Source organism: Conger conger, chromosome 6, assembly GCF_963514075.1.
Source record: "Conger conger chromosome 6, fConCon1.1, whole genome shotgun sequence".
NCBI lineage: Eukaryota > Metazoa > Chordata > Actinopteri > Anguilliformes > Congridae > Conger > Conger conger.
Window position 1 is genome coordinate 15,978,346 of NC_083765.1, and position 13,125 is coordinate 15,991,470.

Sequence of the window (13,125 nt, forward strand, 5' to 3'; positions counted from 1 at the left end):
CAAATAGAGTCTCAAGATGGCGGTAACAACAATATTCCTGCCTGAGTAACCTTTGTAGCACAGCTGGATGCTGACTCACAGGTAACTTGCAATTCCTGTGGTTTATTTCTAAATGGTATTTCAAGATCTTTATTCAGCAACCAGTGTACTACACCACCAATACCAAACTATTTCCCACAGCATTAGCTATCAAAAGACACTAAACACTGTATGTGGACAATCCATGATCTGTACATTACTATTTCAAGCTAACAGTTCTGGGAGCATTCCACTGAGGTGACAGAATTGCAGAGGCAGCACAATGATGGGAGCAATAGTCCTGTATTGACGAGCACTGTCTTTTCATCAAGCCTTGCTGGTCAACATGGTCAACACAGTCTGTTTCCTTCTGGGAGTCTGTAGAGAGGCACATATATGTAAAATGCCCTCCAGTTTCAAATTGATTTACTTCCATTATGAGTTTAGGACAGATGAGAAAATTGGGCGCTGTAAATCTCATCACCTCTGGCTCACTGGAACATTGTGCCTGTCTGGTCTTCATTCTCTCAAACATGCTCTGTCCATTTCCCCTGTAAGAAGAAGAGCATTGTATGAAAAGGAAACATTTTTTCAATCTGGTAGTTTTTTTTCCAATCTGTGTGGAACGCATGTACAGCATGTACCAGCACAAAATATTTTTCATCCATTTCCACTGTTCACTGAAACATGAGATATGAGTTTAGGCAGTATTTGAGTACTTTTTCCTATTGTGAAACCTGAAGGCCATGTTTTTTTACACAGAAATAATATTCATTAAAAAGTTCACCTCTACAGTAAGTTAAAGATATTTCAATGTGATTGCAGACAGTTTTATGAGGGTGTATTATTAACTTGCATTCTGATCATTTTGGCAAATGTTTGGCCCTGCTCCTGTTGAGGCATTAATTCCAAGTGTAACTGGTGTGAAACTCAGTAATACTAGAATTGAAGTTGCTTAATCGGTAGGGAACTGGACTTCCATCACTATATTGTATTATGCAGTGGATTCATATATTTTTTGATGTGTTGCGTCTCCCTGGTAGTTATTTGTTTAGTTTTTTTTTTTTTTTTCCTCCTCCTCCATTGCTCAATGTAAACTGAACTTTTCACTGTTGTCCTGGGCCTGGGGTAACATGAGCTATAATCTGAGATGGCTAATCCAGCACTCCATACCATTTTATCATCATTTTTTTTTAATTTTTTTTTTTTACGTTTTCAATAAAAGCATACCCCTTTCTCCATTCCTGTGATTATAATCCAGTTTTGTGTGACTGGATTAGCTAGACAGAAAGGAGTTTATCCAACCTGCCCACGGCTAACTTTTATATAGGACAGCAGAACTACTGCTAGCAGTTTCAGCTGACACAGATCAGATAATGAAATATTGTGAACAACATGAATTTCACTTTTTAAGGTAGCAAGAAACATGTAAATCGATAAGAAAAATTGCCAAAATGAGAGAGGATTATGTATTATGCCTTTTAGGAACATACCGTAGAAACAAGCAGACACAAGCGATCAAACAATAAATCAAACATAATATCTTGTCAGATCATCCCTGGTGATGAGCATGCCTGGATCCCGCTCTGCTGTTGAAAGAGCTTGGTATCGTGCCGAAACCCTATTCGTACATTTTTAGTCTTTTTATTTATTTGGTCATTAGAAGTTAAAATTGTTTTAAGTGTTCAATATTTTTTTAAAGCTGTCCCTAGGCTACCTTTGCCATCCCATTAATGCATGGCATCTGTAACTTCTAAGCACAGTGGGAGGTTTTAAAAAGCATCGCATTACTGCCGATGTGGGTAAACATTTTTGGAGGTCCCAGGCCACCGGCCCAGCTGCCCTGTCACGGCCCCAGAAGAAGGCAGCATGCCAGGGGCCGCGGGCCTGGGCATGAGGGTGTCTCTTGGACAGGGACCCCGGCACATGCCAGCCATGCCAGGATCACACTCGCTGCTGATTGGCCCCGCCCTCCTGTCAGTCACCGCAAAGGGGGGTTTCTTCATTGTCACCTAATTTGTTTCACTGGCAACTTTACCCAGGGCGACTTGACCGGCATGCACTGATTTCACACGTTATCTGTTTGTTTATACTGTACCAGTAATTCCAGGCTGTTCCAGGAAGCAGTGCCAGCTGACCTGCAACCTTTGCATTGTAGGCCCCGCTGCTTAACCACAGAAGTACACTACAGCAGACTTCCTTTCGGAGGGGTAGTTCTCCCACTTAAGTATTTTGGGAAAAGAAAAATCTCCCTTTAGTCTAATGGCACTGCACATGGGATCACTGCATAGATTTAATTAGCGCTTAGCTTCTTCTCAGCACCATGTTGCCTGTGCTGGTTTGTGGGTTCCAGGCATTGCAGTTTTGCTCTATCTGTTTGAGCTGAGACTGGTAAAAATGAAAGGACTGACATGAGTGCCTCTGGTGCAGAACTATCCTATCCACGAGAGCAGGCTGTGGACTGGGGCAGCGATTTCCTGCCCAGTGTAATTCCATGAAATTTGGAACATGCTTTTAGCTTGCAGTAAAGGTTTCTGGAACGTAAACTCCGATGCTGTTGGTGGACACTGTGCTTCGGTTGTCAGTGACAGCGTCGGGTTAACCTACTTTAGAAGATTGTCAGGGAACCATATAAACACAGTCTGGCGGATCACACTTGTTCTAAAAGGCTTGCTAAGCCTTTGTATATACCCGCTGTGTGGTAGGTCTAGGTAGACTGTAAACCGCTGCCTTATGTACACTCGAGCTGATGTTGGAATGAGCCTTAGTGGGTCTGCCTGCGACTCCATTCATGGCTATGCAGGGGGAGAGGAGCTGACGCTCTAATGGAATTACAGGGCTCTGCCCAGCCTGGCTGCCAGAGCAGAGCTAATTATTCCCAATCTGAGCAGGGGAGGGCAAATATCTTTCTTTGTATAGCACAGAGGCGGAGCTATGACCTCCATTTGGGTTTAACTCTGCACAGATTCTCCATGGTCCCCCCAGATTAAATTGTGTCTCTCCTCGAGACTCCTGGCCTTTTGACCCCCACGGGTGGGAGTGGGGGGGGAGGGGGGGTGCTGGCAACAGCTGCTCCACAGATGTTGTCGAACTCCCGAAATCCACAGTTGAAAGAGGATCCGATCCGAAAGGACATGAAACGGGGGAGGGGGGTTGGAGAATAACAATATTGAACTAACTGAAGTTTGAGCCTTTCAATCATGCTAGTGACACATATCAACACTTTTATTGGGCAGTCCCTTTTAGCCCCCGCATTAGCGTTATTTACCATTGCTTATAATTCTCAGTGCATGTGTGTCTTATTGTGAGTTCATGCCCAGTGTTTGGTGTTCTGCCTGACAAGCTGAAGTTGGTACGGAACTGAGTTTATAATGAAGAATGTGGTGTGGTGGCCAAAAGGGCTCATCATTTCTGTTAGGGAAAGTGTGGGAGCTTGACTGAAATCTCAGTTGAAAATAATTTACAGTAATTTGTTTCGTTGCATGCATAAGAATGTATTTTATTTGTTCTTGAGATAAGCGATGATGACCCACACATCTCAGGAAGTTCATCTGCAGAAGGGCTTTTTTTGACTTGTTGATTTCTGTATTTTTATCAGCACACGAGGGGCCTCTGATAGGCTTGTTTTTAAAGCTGGGTTTTGGTTAGTGTGATTAGTCTGAGATTTCTCTCTCCAGATAACTGCTTATGGCCACTCTGAGCCATACTACATAACTACAGCATCTTTTTCTAATTGAGGTGTGCTGCTCATCTCCGAGGTAAGGCTGCTCCTTATTTCTGAGAGGAACACCAGGGAACATCTTGCAGCGCTGTTCTTTTGATAGATTATGTGAGCAGTCTGGTGGCGAGGGGTGACTTTGCTTCAAGTGTTCCGATCATTAAGAGGCAGCTTTCTTGGTGGTGGTTTTTGGCCTGGCTCCTCTCATAAATCACTTTTAACGGCAGCATCTGTAGCATCTTGATGCTAATAACGGAATGCACAGTCACCAGAAAGAGAGACGCCATGGTTTAATTTCCTGCTTTATGTCTCACTGTCAGTGCTTTGAGGCAAATTGTATAGAAACTGCATATCTCAGCCATGTCTCCTGGGAATAGCACCTAGTTTCTGTTAGCTAGTTCCACATATTATTGAGCCATGTTGGGTTGGATTGAGCGACATGTTTGGTTAATGAAGTTGTGTATCTGCGAGCGCTACGTGTTAATGTTCCATGAGAAGTGTAAATGTTCCCAGCCTCTGCTTTACACTAGAAGCTTGGTATGCGTTGTGCGTGCTCAGCTTGTTGCTTGTTCACACAGGTAATTGGATATGTACATCAGTGAACTCACAAAGCTATTAAATTAAAAGAGGTGGTGTATCCCTCCAGTACATACACATTTCCTTACTCATCTGGTTAGCTAAAGTGAGCTGGTTGGATGAATAAGATGAGGACTTTTTTGAGGGAAGCAGGCAGACTGTCTTGGTTTTATCTGAATTACTGTGTGTGAGGTGCTCCATGCTAACAGAGGTCTCTGACAGTGAAGGCCACTGGTCTGTGCCAGGGCTGTTAACCTGAATCAGTGATCTCTGCTTGGCTAAGTGCAGGCTCACAATCAGCGTGTTGCCCTTGAAACCTCTCGCTCAGCCTACTGGAACACAGATACGGGTCAGCACAACCTGGTCTGAATATTGTTCATTCTGCTGTTCTGTAGAACTTAGTGCTTCTGGACTATTTAAAACCACATGGAGTGACTCATAATGATGTCTTCATTCTTTGCATCGTTTATCATTCATTTTTATTAACATTTCCATTTCGAGCCCTCCTTTTGAGAATGACTGCTCTAGAATGACATGCAGTATTGTACGTATTACCTCACCTCAGTTGTGTGTAGAACCTATAATTTCAAGGGTCAAGGCACTCTTGTTGACGGGAGGCAGAGTTTCAGCTAAACTGATTTTTATCATTGTGGCATTTCCACATGGAAATTAACAAACAAGAATATCCTGAATCTGGAATGCTAGCAGCAGCATGTTTGGGCATTTATTTATTGAGATGCCTCGCCTCATTATTCAGTTCATGCAGATGCCGTAACTGGCTTTAGTCTGAGTGATGATGCGTGGTGTGGAAACAGTGCAGCGGGGGCTCTGCTGTGTAGTTGTGCATCAGGCAGATGTCAGCGCTGCCACAGCGCTGCCACAGCGCTGCCACAGCGCTGCCACAGCGCTGCCACAGCGCTGCCACAGCGCTGCCGCACAGCCCGGGACACGGAGGGTCTGCTGCAGGCGCGGGCAGACGTCTCCCCTCCTCCACCTAGCCCGCGTCCCAGTGACCCCCACTTAGCTAATTGCATTGGCGTGTCAGCAGTAATAAAATGCCCACGGACACTCAGCGGGCCCCATCGAATGATCACGGCTTAATGCGCCTCTCCAGATGGTGGCAGATTTATGGCGGGAATGACTGGCGAAAACCGGATCGAGACGAATCCCCGCTTCATCCGGAATTTTCCATGTCCGCTGTGACCTTGATTGCCTCAGGCGGTCTTCAGCAGAGGGGCCATGCGTCCTAGTAACAAAATTGATAAATTCAAAAGGCTATTTTGTGATTTAGCTTTTCAGTCATTATTTTTGTGTAAATGTGCTTTTAAATGTAGCCCGTTTTATAATTCCAGGCAGCAGATCACATTCCTTGCTCGTGGAAGCTTCTTGGAAGTCGAGGATTCTTATTGTTTTTCCACATTAATCATTTGTACAAGGTGTTTTGCTGAGTCAAGACTGAGACTCTTTTTGTTACCCGTGTGACACACCAAGGAGAACTAAAGAAGGAAGTTTGCTAGAGGAGAGGGTTCCTGCCTCACATCACCTGCCGAAACCTGAGGACCTTTAATGGGGTAATTGTACACTGGCCCTGGTATGAATTACAGCCAGCAACGAAATCTTTCTCCACAATGGCGGCCTTAATAGATAAGGTCGATACCTTTTATTTCCCTCTAACAATGCCCTTTTACATCCCTTGGCTATACACATTTGTATACTTATTGTAGTGAATCTAAGAAAGAAATACAATTGTAATGCTGCATACAAAGCCACAGATATCAAGACCATCTCTCCTATAATTGAAAAAAAAAAGGTATCAAAGTTTTTGTCCATGGTCCGACTGAATGTTCGTTATTCCAGCAATGGTATCCCCTACATAATAGCTCAGTCTTCAGAGGTTGCTGTTGGGCCGGTTTCCATCAGAGGTACTTGAGTTGACTCTTAAGAGCTGATGTGGAAACATGTCATAGCCTCAGTGGAAACAGGTGTGATTTTTAACTAGGGCTGCACAATATATTGTATATTTATCATCATCGAGATGTGAACATGCTGGATAAACACATCACAGAAGATTGCTTGAACCGGTGAATAGTATTGACTAGTATGATGTTCTGTGCCATTGATTGGCTGTTCATGTGTAATTTGTTCAATAAAACCATGTTATTCAGTGGGCATAGGCTATTCATTGTCTGGGGTCTAGGTTAGCAGTGTACCTAAAGCAGAAAGACATTAAAACTGTGCATGCTGAAATATTTGTTTATTTATCGCAAGTTGTATCGTCATTGCAGTATTCAGCGTTATCGCATAATGCATATTTTCCTGATATCGCGCAACCCTACTTCTAACCCGCAGAGTGTGAGCTTCGTATATTTTGTGAGGTGTCAAATTCACTGAACATACAGCTGTACTGTATGTGTGCCTTATTCAGTTACTGGAATGAAAACCTAGCTGCTGATGAAACTAGGCAGCAGAGATTGCTTCTCAATGTACAGTAATCCACTGGGAGAGCTAATCAGAAGTTGGCAGCAATCCTTGTTCTTCTACTGACTGTCTTCACTGGAGTGTTGTCGCGCCCGCATGACTACTCGTGTATGGTCCTGGAGCATGTCCGTTCTGTCCCTGGAGGGCCACACTGACTGCAGGCATATGTACATATGGAGTGTAAAACAAGTGCCGCTTCTTAGGACAGATAGTGTTGGGGTAAAGTTTCGAGAAGGTTTGTGTGGAAGGAGAGAGAAGACCGGGGGGGGGGGAGGGAGGGGAGGGGTGGGTGGCTGATGATCTTCCCAAAGCAGTCTGTGCACATCTGGTTAAATTCGCTCATGTTTTTGGCAGAAAAGCGGGGAGATTTCAAGAGATTCCAAGTTGTCCAGTTCTATACCAGCAAGTGCACTACATACTGTATCTGTCCGCATGTACATAAGCATGCCTGCTGGTACCTTTCTGTAACCCTGTGTGACATGTGCAGCCATTTTGTGGATGTGTGTGAGGGTTGGTATTGGACATAAATCAGATCCAAAGGAGCAGGGAAAGAAAGATGGTATGGAAGAGACAGTGATAGAAAATGCCCATTGTACAGAGCTCACTTGACAACTACCACCTCCACCTCCTCTGTCATCTCCTTTTCACCATTACACTGCCCACTGCATTCTTCCTCTGCGGGAGGCTGCTGAGTAATATGGCTGTGCTTAGACTTCTCAGACTTACTGTAGCAAATTACAACAGTCCGTGACAAATCCTTCCAGTATCTGCACTCTTCTTACTGTACCTCAATACCCTGCTCCTGAAAGCAGGGTGGTGCCAATCTCAGTATCTACTTCCATCCTATGGAAGATAACCTACTGTATGCCATTTGGCAGTTGGGGAAAACAAACTCTTTTTGTCATTGTGCTATTCTGAAATGAGGCCAACAGTGCTTGTTCTCTCCATGTCTACTCTAATCCCTCATTCCTTCTCTCCTTTCTTTCCTCTCTCTTGAAAGAGCTGATAAAATCACACACAAGTTCACAGCACATGTGGGTGGCACTCGATTCAAATGTATCGCTCTCCATTAGATTCATAAGCCAGAAGATGTAGAACAGTCCAACAATGTTTTTCTTGTTTTGTTTTGTGTTAGCTGTCTTCAATTATTCAATTTGCCTTTGAATGCTGTTCAAAACAGCTTGTCAAGCTTAATGGGGGGAAAAAGAAGCTACAAATGAATTTGGTTGGAATTAATGAGTACCATTATTATACAAACTATATTTAGAATGGTTATTTTTTCTTTGACATGCAGCTAACAAAAGATGGAAAGAGTGAATGTGTTATAAAAGGATCATCAACAGTAATATGGTTTCTTTCTTCCACCCTGATGACTAATCAAACTCCTTCCATTCAAGATTGTTTAATGTGAAGTTTCCCCCTCCCCCGCTTTCTGAACCACAGATTCTCTATTTGCTGAGCAGATATTGAACTCAAATTACATCTATATTTGTCTGGTCCCAGGGCCAAAAGCTATGGATGTTGTTTAGCCACACCCCTTAATATTTATATGGTACTGGAAATCAGGAAAAAAAATATGTCAGATGATGGCAGATAGGATGTTCCAGTTTAGGTGCACTGATCTAATTTTCTGTTAGTGATTAATTATATGTAGTGTCAGGTCCGGTTTTTCCACCTTATAGGTCTCTGTGTAAATTACCATGATGGGTGTAGCCCAGGGATACTCAAATCTGGCCCTTGAGCTCAGTGGTACTGCTGGTTTTCATTCTCCCCCTCTAATCTGGACTGATTTAAATTTGGGGCACCAGGTAAGTTGCATCTCAGGCCAATCAATGGCATTAATGGACCAGTTAACTGTCAGGTAGACGAAATCCAGCCGTACTGCTGGCCTTGAGGGCTGTATTTGAGTATCCCTGGTGTAGAATATTCCTAAGGTTACAGAGAACACTTCTCATCACACACATTTTTTAAGTAAGTAGAACTGGTTGGCCTACTTGCTTTTAATAGAACTGGTTGGCCTACTTGTTGCAAACAAAAAAGTGTAATGTGCTTTTCCATTTTACATTGAATTTGGGAAACTGTATCATCATTTGATGGTACACATTTAACATTCCAAAGCTTTTCTTTCATTGTTTTTTTTTTTTTTCTTGTTCTTTTTAAGACCATAATTTCCAAATGACTGTGTAGAATGTAGCAGTTTAGTGTTGCATTGGTGTAAATACTTTGTATATTTTGCTTGGTACCAAGACTAGATGCTTTTGAAGCAGAGTGGTGTCATATTGCTGATGGGTAAGAGGAGGAGGATTGCAAGATACGCAAACGAAATGATGACCGCAATAAACAGCCTGCAGGAGGACAAACTTAACAGTGTAAACATTTGTCTGAGTGCTGTGGAGGTTTTTCTCTTCAACCTCCCACTCGCTTCTTCCCTCCCTCTTTGCTTTCTCTTCTCCCTCGCTCTATTTACCCTCAATGAATACTACCTCCCTCAATTCATTCTGTGTTATCAAAGATTATTTTTCATACCATAGGTTTTAATATTCCCGAGACGGCAGGGGATATCTTCACTGTCATTGTTTTTGTTTTACTGCAGTATTATTGTATGTTGCTGCTCATCCCAAAACTCTGTTGTGGATTTGTCAGAAGCTTACTGTAAGTGAGCAGAATTGAGTGGGCGGAGAACAGGAAATTAATACTGTGGTTTCATGAGGCAAATGCTTTAAAGTTCTTTCCCCTTCACTGTACCCGAAAACACTGAAGGGGTAGGAGCAAACTGATTGATTGACTGATTCTTTAGGATTGGAACATTTTCATAATGTTCTCCTGGTCTGTTGTACTATAGAGTGAAACAATTTGACATTTTTTTTTAGAACAAGAATTTCTAGTACACGAGCAATAAGCAGTGCTGCATTTTCCGTTAAGTGTATCAGCCATGTGGCAGCACAGCTACCTGAAACAGGACATCTTAGGAATTTAAGTCATTCTGCTAGAATACTAACTGCCTCTCAATTACAGTTTTGACAAAATACTCAACTGTTTTGTGATTTGGCCATTACATAGAAATATATTTAGATTTGGGTTGTCCCATATACAGATAGATTTATTGATCTTGTGCTGTTGAAGGCCATCCACTTCAAGGTTTGATGTGTTGTTCAGAGATGCCCTTCTGCATACCACTGTTGTGATGCTATTTCTGTTACTCTTGCCTTCCTGTCAGCTTGAACCAGTCTGGCCATTCTCATCTGACCTCTCATTAACAAGGCTTTTTTCACCCACAGCCCTGCCACTAACTGGATGTTTTTGTTTTTTGCATCACTATAAACTCTAGAGACTACAAAGTCTCCCACCCAGCTCAAATCACCCAGTCTCGCGCCAGCAATCAATCAATTGTCAAAGTCTATTGGATCAGATTTCTTCCCCTTTCTGATGATTGGTCTGAACCACAACTGAATCTGTTGCCCATGTCTGCATGCCTGTATGCATTGAGTTGCTGCCACATGATTAGCTAATTAAACTGAATTTGCTGGTGCATAGGACTACCTAATGAAACGGTCACTGGTTTTATTTCATGATGTTTCTAATATTATGGAGTTTTAATTGGGATATTTTTGTATGCTACACTAAGCCAAGGGGAGCCAAGGTTTTCCCCACCCAGGCTCAAAGCCATTCTGGGACCCCCCCCAATATAAGTTAAAAAGGTTATAGATTCAAAATAAATAGCCATATCTATATATAGCTATTGCATATGAAGTCTGGCCAAGGACCCCCTGCGGTACCTTCAAGAACCCCTCAGGGTCTATGGGCCCCTTTTCGCAAACTCTAGCTCTTGTAGTAAACCGTTCTATTGTCTGCTGTGAAAATTCACTCGTGTCTGGTATACCTAGGAGAGAGGATGACACATTACTCAGAGCTTTTTAAAAAGCAGTTTGTCCTAATCGTCATATGTACCTTATCTGGACGATTGACTGATTCGTTTTTTCATTTTTTTTCATCTGGAAAGATAATAGTTGGTAATATTGGCATTTTATTTTAAGTGCCTGTGTCTTGCATTTCAATTCATTGTTGGTTGGAAACTTCAATTATGTAAATGTTAATGGATTTTCTTGATTGCAAGGATTAAGACCTTCAAGGAGCCCAATATGTGTCTGCAGTGCAGTCACTCTTAATCACCGTTATAGATGCACCGGTTCATCTTCTTATGAAGGCAGCGTGCACTCACTGTATTACATTTAATTAGGAAGCCTTTTCTCAAATGTGAGCCTTCTCCAGAATATCAGCTTTTTCTTTTTTTTCCCTTTTCTTTTAATATACTTGCACTGGCCCCCCATTGTTATTTAGTTTGCTTTTCTTAATGCAAGCGATATGAATCATATTCTGTTATGAGTTTGGTTTTGTAAGAAAGTTTATTTTAAGTTCAAACATTCCCTACATAAATGGTTAATGGTTGGCATTTATATAGTGCCTTTATCCAAAGCGCTGTACAATTGATGCTTTGCATTCACCCATTCATACACACACTCGCACACCGACGGCGATTGGCTGCCATGCAAGGCGCCAACCAGCTCGTCGGGAGCATTTGGGGGTTAGGTGTCTTGCTCAAGGACACTTCGACACAGCCCGGGCGGGGGATCAAACCGGCAACCCTCCGACTGCCAGACGACTGCTCTTACTGCCTGAGCCATTTCGCCCTCCACATAATGGTGGAACTGCCCTTTTTCATTTGACGTAGTACTCCTTAGCTCATTTTTATGGCCTGTCCGGGGTACTTCTGTCCTACATGGTCTGGCCAGAGGGAATTCCGGGCAGTTGGCTGTTCTTGGTCAGGCCTGCAGTCAGGTGTGACTAAGGTAAATGGAAACATGTGTTGTAGAGGCTCCCAAGCAGAAATGCAGCATGAATCAGTTAATGGATACAAGGCTTTTGAGGTTAATGTTTTCATAATGACTTCATCATATTACACTGTTTTTTTCCCCAGGAATGTTATTTTCTCCTGACAATCACAGAGGAGTATTTTCCTTTTGAGGAATTGAGGAATGTAATTCTCATTTTGATATTTGTCTGTCCATGTGGCACACTTGCCATTTGGGGGTTAGGGGTGGGATTTTGCCCGCTGCCTGGGGATATCCCACTCTGTATTTCTGTCTGCAAGTTGTCATGACAGAATTGTGTTGAAATATAAGTCCCTTCCAGTCATCCAATTACGTTACAGTTCCACTGCAGCTTCCCAGAAGGCCAGGTACTCCCTGCCCCCCCAGGCCCGCAGTGGAGGGGCCTGGGTTTCAGGCCCTTTTTGTCCAAGACATGAGAGGAGGAGGACAGGAATGTGATCATTTTCCTCTGAAGGATCCTTTTCATGTCCCCTGGCCATCCTGCATCACTCACAGGGCTGTCACTGAGTGGGCCATGGCTGATGTCACAGGCACCAGCGCAGACAAAAGTGCTCATTATCCACACAGCGCTTGTGTTTCTGTAGCCATGGGGCATCACGTGTGCCCTGGGTAAAAATAGGAGTTCCCGCGAAGGCACCATCTCTCTCTCTCTCTCTCTCTCTCTCTCTCTCTCTCTCTCTCTCTCTCTCTCTCTCTCTCTCTCTCTCTCTTGCTCGCTCACGCTCGCTGCTCTCTCTTTCTCTGACCTCATTTGCATCTCTCCTTCATATGCATCCCTCCTCTCTCTCTCTCTCTCTCTCTCTCTCTCTCCTCTGTGACTCTCGACCTTTCTACTTCCTTTCGCCTGAAAATTCTGTACATACAAGAAAGTGGTCCTTACTGTATTTACTTACTGTCCAGACTAGCAGCTGTGTTTATTTGTGTACATTTTTCTCTCTGGCGTGCGCGTGCCTGTGCGCGTGAGTGTGCGTGTGTGTTTGTTCCGCCTGCAGCATGTCTGTGTTTGTGATGGTGATGGGTGTTGTGCATTCAGCAGTCTCTAAGCTCATTACTGTAATCAGGTTAAAGAGGAGGGGGTCTTAAAGGATATATTCTGTCAGGCTCTTGTCCTGCATTGTGTCTCCAGATATGTCAGACCCTTTTTCAGAAGCTTGATCAGATTATCAGCCTCTCCTACAAATGGTGACCTCATGACAACAGACCGGTTTTTCAATGGTACAGATAAGTCATGGCATCACACACCTGGCTCCTGGAGCCTTCCCTTATAAAACACAAAACATTAGTTCAGTTGACTCTGTGTTACAGGGTATGCAGTGGCATTTAACTGCAGGCAAGAAGTCATCGTGACTTTCTTCTAATTATTGTATTAATTAATTTCAGGCCTCCTGGAATTATGCAGTTCCCCAAGTGTCTATTGTTTGCAAGCACTTATTAAATTGACTGACA

General features: G+C 43.2%; 1 protein-coding gene across 2 annotated transcripts in view; it reads left to right on the plus strand.

Annotated features, from left to right (window-relative positions):
* LOC133130319 (talin-2) overlaps positions 1–13,125 on the plus strand; it is a 115,896-nt gene that overhangs the window by 17,373 nt on the left and 85,398 nt on the right. The window lies entirely within an intron of this gene.